The 10,000-nt window shown below is 34.5% G+C and overlaps 1 long non-coding RNA gene across 1 annotated transcript in view; it reads left to right on the top strand.

The window, feature by feature from the left end:
* The window catches only part of LOC105549992, a 49,892-nt gene that overhangs the window by 3,044 nt on the left and 36,848 nt on the right, over positions 1–10,000 (top strand). The window contains exon 2 of the long non-coding RNA XR_001007636.1: positions 3,229–3,389. This is a non-coding gene — a long non-coding RNA (uncharacterized LOC105549992). The remainder of the gene's footprint in view (positions 1–3,228; positions 3,390–10,000) is intronic.

The following is a 10,000-nucleotide window of genomic DNA, read 5'->3' as shown; positions in this document are numbered from 1 at the left end:
TACCTGTAAAATTCATTCTTCTGCAGGTATTTTTTCCTTTTCAATCATGGATTTACCCGCTTTAATGGATGTCACAGTCATTTGTTTTTCCCTTGCAATATTCTTCTCTTGTAACATGGATTCGCATCACTCATTGTGCTTCACTGTATTTTCTGAATTTCTTGCTTGTGTTACTTAAAAAGGAGTATACAATAAATTTCCTTACAGCAGGAGGCATTAACTTTCATGAGAAATCACAATTGTTACCACATCATCCGTAAGTACTCTCAAAGCTACCACTTTCAGAAAATTTAAATAAAAGTCAAAGAACTGATTTTTTAAATGATGATTACCATATAAATCAAAAGAATCATTTCAGAATAGGACAAACTTCCAGGGTATGACATGGTAAGAGTTTACTAATAACGATAAAAATGCAGGGATAAATGGAGTATTCTTTATTAGATCCGTGTCACAATTATGTTTGAAACATGTTTTCAGGGTAATGACAATAACAAGTGCCATCATTTTGCCCCAATGCATGTACCTTCTCTGTTACATAGTGCTCTTCCAGCCAAACAATAAAGAAAGCTCTTTGTATTTAGAATTTTGCTTTCTTGTGAGTAAATTTTTACGTCCTTATAGCTTAGAGAAGGTCAGAATTTACAGTTTTATCCCAGCAGCACTTTAGTGATCATCAAAAGAAATAAATCTCTAACTGTTGGTAGCTTCTACAGAAATGTCTTTTATCCTACACCTGTGACAATTGCCCTGTGTTAGTGAAGCCAACAGGGTCAGGCCACAGGTCAAGGGTCAGGGCACTGTCAAGGGGAAGTTATTCTTCATTCTACTAAATCTTATCATTTTCATCTAATGTAATATCCACCTGTCAGAGAACGTAGGCGATTGTCTCGTCTAAGTGCTGCGCTTTCCACTTCAAACAGAGAACATTTTATTACTTTTTTATAATTACCATTTTTTATTTTCAAAATTTTATCTTCCAAATAAACACACTGAACTGATAAGCCATCTCCAAGACTTAATATTTTTATACTAAAATCACAACAAGAAGTGATACTAAAAACAGGGTTCAGGTATTAGTGTCGGTTTGATTGATTTAATGGTTATATTATGAATTGAGTTGAAAAAAAGAGTTAACTAAACAAATAATGAAATGAGTAGCAGTGGATAAATAATGAATAGCAGAATAACTTGACGACTTTATGTGTGCCTAAGTGAGTGTATTCCTACACGATGGCATGCTCACCGCAGATATTATGGGCTAGCACAACATCCTGCTAGCAAGTAGGTTTCTAAGATATAATAAAACACATTCCGAGAAATATTTTCATAACGGACTTCAGTTAAGTATACACAGTTGAATCTGCTCTTGCTATACTTGCATATAATAAAATTCGACTTCTAATGCAGTATAGTGAAAGACTCAGTTACTCAGTGTAATGCAGTATGCAAATTGCAATTCCCCTTGTCATGAGATTCGACTCACAAGAAAAATTTGTTAGCATCTTCCAAAGGAAAAAAAAAAATGATATCTCAAAGCTTTAGAAAGCAGGTTACAAGTGACTAAGTGTGGCCATTTAGTCCTTCTCTCTCATTGCAAGGAAAATAAATCACAAATAAGTTTCATGCTATCCTTCGTATCCAGAGAAATGTAAACCAAATTTCATATCTTTTCTTTCTGGCAATTCCCATAAGAATAACATAGTGCAATGAAGAATTATAGATGGGACTCAAGGAGCCGTATGCTTTAGCCTCAAAGCTGCTATTAGCCTGCTGAGTAGCATGAGCCTCAGTTTCCCCAGCGGTCAAACGGGAGTAAGAGTGTTATTCTCAACTCTGTGGATTTTTAATGGCTTAACAGTATCTTTTCCCATCATGTTTAAGAGATAGAAATCTTTCTTTTGTGCTCCTTACAAAGAGTTTTATCTTAGTTCCTAGTAAAAGCTATCTTAGTTCCTAATAAAAGCATATATGTTTCACTCACACGGTCTTAATCTTGAGGACAGGAATTTATCTTCTTCATTTTTTTTACCTAATTACTTAGCAAAGTGTCTGTTGAATTAATAAATGAGGAAATAATTCTTCAGGTAACTACATATCCTGATTTATACCTATTTTGACTTTATGCCTTTATGCCTGTTTATTTACTAATAGGCCTATTTCACTTTCAAACATATCCCAGTTTGGATGACAAATGATATGGTATTCTTCATTTCCTTAATGGAAGAAGAAGCTACTTATATCACCAGTTTATTTGAGATCAATTAATGTCACTCAGATTTCTCTTTTCTTTACAAAATAACTCTAATTTGTCTAAGTATCTTTATAACCTGTTTGTTTTAAAGTTTAGATATTAATTTAGTGAACAACTGAAGCATATATTTGGGCTTCTACACTTATTGCTATATTCAAATATATCCAATATTTAAATCACTCTGCTTCAAAGACAACTTTGAGTTCCTTACAAATTTAAGGTTATAGAGTTCTAATAAATATAGTCCTATTTTTAAATGGATCCCCCAGACTGCATCTAAAGGTCTCACATTTTAATAAGCATTATGTTAGGTAATCAACCCTCTGTGTTATTTGCCATAGTTATACATAAAACTATCTATTAATGTATCTCCTGAAAGAAATAACCTTCTACTAGCAAGCAGGAATAAACAATATGTTTCAATAGATCTTGTCTTAGAAAATACTAACTCTGTAAACAAGACACACTTGCGAGGGCAAGGATGGAATCATATGTTTTGTCTTTATCATAATAACTGTTGTTAGAAATGACACCTTAAAACATAAAGCATATAGTTCAAAAATTGATATATTTGGGCCCTCTGTCTGTATATAGCTATATATTAGGAACATGACAATTTGTGATGCCAGCATGAACAATGATTTTCCTAAGAAGACATTTCCAAATTCACCCACCTTTTTGTCCAGTCTTGACATGTTTTTCAAACAATCCACTCGCTTATTTAAACATTCTATATACTGATACATCAAAAGCTCTGATAAAGGCCTTGATGCAAAAACAAACCAAAATAGAGGGGAAAAAAATACATGGTTGTTTTGCAAAATAGAACTCTTAGCTTATAAAGAAAATACCATTTTCAACATTTAATATTTCCAATTGAAATACAGACATTTATTGTAGGCTCTTTAGGAACCTGTAATACTGCTACTGGTTCCATGTAGTCAACGTGCGTAACTCAATTTTTGACTTTTGAGGTAATATGGGAGCAAATATTCTCAGAAACCCACAGAGACATTGTGCAGATTTGGACACTAGAAGAGCCAGCTACCTTCTGTTTTATTTTAGCTTTGTTGTTTCATCTTCGTCATATCATATCCAAGTAAAATTGGAGGAAAATGTCAGAAGAAGCTTACAGGTGAGTCATGGCAATCACTTCTGACCAGCCACCAGTTGAATCACCAAACTACAGTAATTGTTCTTAATAAGCTTATCACCGGCCAAATGGAGAGGGGAAAATGATAGTGGACCCTACAAATGTTCAATAACTTTGAAATCTTTAACATAATTACATTTTTAACCTTGGTTCAGCTCAAAAATAATACTGGTTGAGATAAGTAAAGATAGACAAGTAAAAACAGTATTGATGGCACTTCCTAGATTTCTCAAGACGTCATGAGTTCTTTTAGCATCTTTCTGACTTGTAATCAAACCTGAATTCAGTTGTTTCCAAAAAGTTAGGAAAGCTAATAACCGAAAAATAAAATAAAAAGGAAAAATTGTGCCTGTTTCTATGCCCGAGTTATGTACATTTAAGGAAAAAAGTAGAATATTTTCAATACAAGTACCTGAATAATTTATGTGAAAAGCAAATATATTCCTTGAAATGACCTATAAAGAATGCTCTCCGTCTCTACATTAAATATCTAGTAAACCCTCTTTCCTCAATGTGAAGAATTACGGAAATCCACCCAAAATAGCCTTAATTAAATACATGGAGATAAGCCTCAAAATCAATTCAGCTGAGCATGAAAGTCACAAAGGTAGAAACTTGATGACTTTAACTTAAATATTCTTTAAAGAATTAATTGAGAAGCATTCTAGTAGAGGGGGGGAAATGTCTGAAATGGAGTCTGTTGTGATCTCTCATCAACTTTGATTCCTCTAAGTTTGTTGATTCAGATGCTCTGATGCCTTTTACTATTAAGATTCTTAGTTGTGAAACATTTTTTGCTTTATATGTCTTCAGAATCCAAGTTGCTTTTTAGTGAAATTATTTATTTTGAGATAATTGTGTAGTCACATGCAATTGTAAGAAATAATACAGAAAGATTCTACCCCTAGTTTTCTCCAATGATAACATTCTGCAGAACTACAGTACAATAGCACAACCAGGATGTTGACATTGACAGTATTAAGATACAGAATATTTCTATCACCACAAGGATCCCTCATGCTGCCAAATATAACCACATCCACTTCCTCCCACCTCTACCCTCTCCTTATATTGTCAACCATTAATGTATTCTCTATTTTGTAATTTTGCCATTTCAATAATGTTATATAAACAAAATCATAAAGTATGTTACTTTTTAGGATTTTTTCATCCAGCAAAATTATGTGGAGAGTCATTCAGGTTGTGGCATGTATTCGTATTTCCTTCCTTTTTATTGATGAGTAATATCCCATGGTATGGATGTTCTGCTGCTTGTTTAATCAATCACCTGTTAAAGGATGTCTGGATAATTTCCAGTGTAGGAAGATTATAAACACAACTGCTGTCAACATTTATGCACAAGTTTTTGTATGAACATAAGTCTTCATTTCTCTGAGATAAATGCCCAGGAGTGTAATCGACAGTTAATGTGGTAGTTGCATGCTTAGTTCTTTAACTGCCAAACTGTTTTCCACAGTGTCTGTACCATTTTATATTCCCACCAGCAATATATGAATTATCCAGTTTCTCTGACGCCTTGTTAACATTTGGTCTTGTCACTCTTTTATATTTTAGTCATTCTGAAAAGCTTATATGATATCTTGTATTTTTTTATATTAATAAACTTTATTTCTTAGAGAAGTTTTAGGTTCACAGAGAATATGAGAAGAAAGTACAGAGAATTTCCAAATATCCCCTGTCCCCACACATGTACAACCGCCACCACTATTGATATTCTACACCACAGTGATATATTTGTTACAGTCAATGAACCTACATTGACACATCATTATCACCCAGAGTCCATAGTTTACATTAGGGTTTACTCTTGGTGTTGAGAAAAGGTATAGTAACAAAAGTATAACATGCATTCACCATTGGTGTTGTACAAAGGTATGGTAACATAAATATAATGACATGCATTATCATACTTTATAATTTCACTGCCCTAAAAATCCTCTGTGCTCTATTTATTCTTTCTCCCCACCTCCTAACCCTTGTCAGCCACTGATCTTTATACTGTCTCCATAGTTATGATTTCTCCAGAATGTCTTATAATTGGAATCACACAGTATATAACTCTTTCAAGTTGGCTACTTTTGCTTACTAATATGTATTTAGGTTTCCTCTGTGTCTTATCTGGCCTTGACAGCCCATTTCTTTTTAGTGCTGAGTAATATTCCACTCTCTGGATGTACCACTATTTATTTATTCATTCACCTACTGAGAGATATGGTTGCTTCCAAGTTCTGACAATTATTGATAAAGCTGCTATAAAAAATGCAAGTACAGATTTGTGTGTGGACATAGTTTTTTTATTCATTTGGGTAAATACCAAGGAACACAATTTCTGTATCATCTGTTAAGAGTATGTATAGTTTCCTAAGAGACTGTCAGTCTTCCAAAGTGACTAAATTATTTTGCACTCCTATCAGCAATGAATTAGAATTCTAATTGCTCTACATCCTTGCTAGCATTTGGTGTTGTCACTGATTTGAATTTTGGCCATTTCAATATGTTTATAGTGATATCTCATTATTTTAATTTGTAATTTTCTATGACACATATTGAACATCTTGTCATATGCTATCTGTATATCTTATTTGTTAAGAGTTTGTTCAGGCTGCAGTCTTTTTCCCTTTTCTTTTCTTTCTTTCTTTTTTTTTTTTTTTCTAGTTTCACTCTTGTTGCCCAAGCTGGAGTGCAGTGGCATGATCTCAGTTCACTACACAGCTCTGTCTCTGGGTTCAAGCAATTCTCCTGCCTCAGCCTCCCGAGTAGCTGGGAGTACAGATGCACGCCACCATGCCCAGCTATTTTTGTATTTTAGTAGAGATGGGGTTTCACCATGTTGGCCAGGCTGGTCTTGGACTCCTGACCTCAGGTGAGCCACCCGTCTCGGCCTCCTATAATGCTGGGATTACAGGTGTGAGCCACTGTGCCCATTTTGCCCATTTTTAAATCAGATTGTTCATTTTCTTGTTGTTAAGTTTTAAGATTCCCTTGTATATTTTGTGTTTTTTGTTTGTTTGTTTTCCTCCCTTTGTTTTTATTTATTTGTTTGTTTCTTTGCTTTGATATGGAGTCTCATTCTGTTGACTAGGCTGGAATGCAGTGGTGCAGTCTCAGCTCACTGCAACCTCTGCCTTCCAGGTTCAAGTGATTCTCCTGCCTCAGCCTTCCGAGTAGCTGGGACCACGGGCGGATGCCACCACGCCGGGCTCGTGTTTTGTATTTTTAGTAGAGACGAAGTTTCACCATGTTGGCCAGGTTGGTCTAGAACCCCTGACCTCAAGTGATTCACCCACCTTGGCCTCCCAAAATGCTGGGATTATAGGCATGAGCCACCGTGCCCGGCCTCCTTTGTATATTCTGAATAACAGTCCTGTATCAAATGTATATTTTGCAAATATTTTTTCCCATTTTGGGGCTTGGCTTCTTACTCTTGTCATTGTGGGTTTACTTTGCAATTCCCTAATGGTTAATGATGTTGAACATCTCTGCATATCTTTATTTGTCATATGTGTGTCCTTTTCAGTGAAATATCTTCCATATCTTTCTACCATTTTTTCAATGGATTTTTTGTTGTATTTTATTTAGTTTATTGCTGGCTTTTAAGAGTTATTTGCATATTCTAGATAATGAATATCTGGTTTGCAAATATTTTCTCACAATCTGTACCTTGTATTTTCATCTGCTTAAAGAGTCTTTCATAGGTAAAATTTACAATTTTGAAGAAGAAACATTTATTCATTTTTAGCTTTATAGATTTTGCTTTAGGTGTCAAGCCTGACAACTCTTTGTCTTAAGCCTACATCCTGAATACTTTCTCCTATGTTTTATTTTAAACATTGTGTAGTTTTATACACTACATTAAAGTCCATGATCTATTTTGAGCTAATTTTTATATAAGGCATGAGACTCAGCTCAAGGTTTATTTTTTTGCCCTATGGATGTTCAATTGCCCTAGCATCATTTATTGAAAAGGCTATCTTTCCTCCATTAACTTGCTCTTGCACCCTTCTCAAAAATTGCTTGGGCATATTTGTATGTGTCTATTTCTGAGTTCCCTATTCTGGCCTATTGATCGATGTGACTGTCCCTCCATCAACACCACACAGGCTTGGATTATTGTGGCATTATAAGAAGAAGAATATGAGAATAAGAATTATATTTTTATTCTTATTTTCAAAATTGCTTTACCTTGTCTAGTTTTTTTTTTTTACTTTCCATATATACTTATAAAAGTATTATTTATATCTACAAAAAGTGTTGCTGGAATATTGATAGGAATTGGATTAAACCTGCATATTAGTTTGAGGAGAATTGACATCTATACTGCTTTGATTTTCCCAATACACAAACACAGTACCTCCCTCTGTTTGTTGAGATTTTCTTGATTTCTGCTGTCAATGTTTTGCAGTCTTCTTCATACAAGTTTTGTGTTTTATTAGATTTACACTTAATCACTTTATTTTGAGTGAATTTACATGGTACCGTATTTTTAATTTTGATGTCCACATATTCATTAGTAGCATTTAGAAATACAATTGTTTGTTGTATATTTAACTTACACTCAACATGCTGAACTTAATTATCAGGTTTATAAGACGGTTTTTTGGTAGCTTCTTTGGAATTTTCTAGGTAGACAATCATGCCACTGGCCAATGGGGCAGTCTTATTTCTTTATTTCTGATCTGTGTTTTAATTTTTTAAAATTATACATCTAGAACATCTAGTACTTTGTGAAATAAGAGTGGCGAGAGCAGACATCCTTGTTTCACAACTTTGGGAGAAAGCATTCAGTGTTCAACCATTAAGTATAAGGTTAACTGAAGGTATTTTGTAGATGCTATTTATCGAGTCTGGGAAGTTCAGCCTCATTTCCAGAATTCTTAGAGTTTTCATCACAAATGGATATTAAATTTTGTCAAATCCTTCTTAAGAACCAATTGCCAAGATCATGTGATTTTTCCTCTTTACCTCTTAATATGGTAAAGATTATATTGATTGACTTTTGGATATTGAACTAGCTTTGCATCACTGGGATAAACCCCACTTAGTCATAGTGTATAACTTCTTTTATACGATGGTGAATTTCATTTGCTGATACAGTCATATGTCACTTAGTGACAGACATATTCTGAAAAATGTGTCATTAGGTGATTTTGTTGTGCAAACATCATAGAACATATTTACACAACGAGATAATCAAGTCTACTATACATCTAGGCTATATAGTATAGCCTATTGCTCCTAGGTCACAAACCTGTACAGCATGTCACTGTACTGAATACTGTAGACAGTTATAGCACATTGCTAAGTATTGGTGTATTGAAACATAGAAAAGGTAAAGTAAAAATCTGATACTATTTCTTATGGGATTACTTATGGGATTACCATTCCATATGCAGTCTGCGTTGACTGAAACATCGCTGTGCATCACATAACTGTATTTTATTAAGGAGTTTTGCATTTATATTCATGAGGGATATTGGTGTCTAGTTTTCTACTTTTGTACTGGGGATACTAGCTTCAAAAATGAATTGAGAAGTATTCTCTTCTCTTTTATTTTCTGGAAGAAATTGTATAGTAGTGGTGTTAACAATTCTTTAAACATTTGGTAGAATTCTCCCGTGAAACCATCTGGGCTTGAAAATTGCTTTATCAATTACAAATCTGATTTCCTTGTTACAGGGTTATTTTCATTTTGAATTTCATGTTTGATAAGTTATGGTAGTTTGCATTTTTTTGAGGAATTAGTTCATTTCATCTAAATTGTCAAGCCTATATGTATAGAATTTTTGTATTGTTCCCTGTTATTCATTTGACGTCCACAGAATCTGTAGTGATGTTCCCGTCTCATTCCTGATATTGGCAATTTGTGTTGTCTCTCTTTTTTTCTTTGACTTATTAGAGGTTTCAACTTTGTTAACCTTTGCAAACAACGAGTTCTTTATTTCATGAATAGTTCTCTACTGTTTTTCCTGCAATTTCATTTATTTCCACTCTTTATTAAATAATTTCCTTTCTTCTTTCTTTTCTTCCACTTGCTTTGGGTTTGTTTTTATTTCCACTGTTATATTCCTGGATGAAAGGTTGGAGTGCTTCATTACTAACACCACAGGGATGGGAAGAAAAGGATGGAAAGATCTGGCTAGGAGCCAGTGTATTAGTCCATTTTCACACTGCTAATAAAGACATACCTGAGACTGGGTAATTTATAAAGAAAAAGAGGTGTAATGGACTCAGTTCCACATGGCTGGGGGGGACTCACAATCATGGCAGAAGGTGAAAGGCATGTCTTGCATGGTGGGAAGTCAGAGAGAATGAGAACCAAGTGAAAGGGGTTTCCCCTTATAAGATCATCAGATCTCATGAGACTTACTCACTATCATGAGAACATCACAAGAAGGACCCCACACCATAATTCAATTACTTCCCACTGGGTCGCTTCCACAAGCCATGGGAATTATGGAAGCTACAATTCAAGGTAAGATTTGTGTGGGGACACACCCAAACCATATCTGGGAGACTGCCCTCGTACCTCATTAAGGCACGGTAGGCTTTCCAAGTGATCTCTACTGACATCA

Source organism: Mandrillus leucophaeus, unplaced genomic scaffold (genome assembly GCF_000951045.1).
Source record: "Mandrillus leucophaeus isolate KB7577 unplaced genomic scaffold, Mleu.le_1.0 Scaffold460, whole genome shotgun sequence".
Classification (NCBI taxonomy): domain Eukaryota; kingdom Metazoa; phylum Chordata; class Mammalia; order Primates; family Cercopithecidae; genus Mandrillus; species Mandrillus leucophaeus.
The sequence above is the reverse complement of the archived record's forward strand: the minus strand, read 5'-3'. Positions and strand labels throughout refer to the sequence as shown.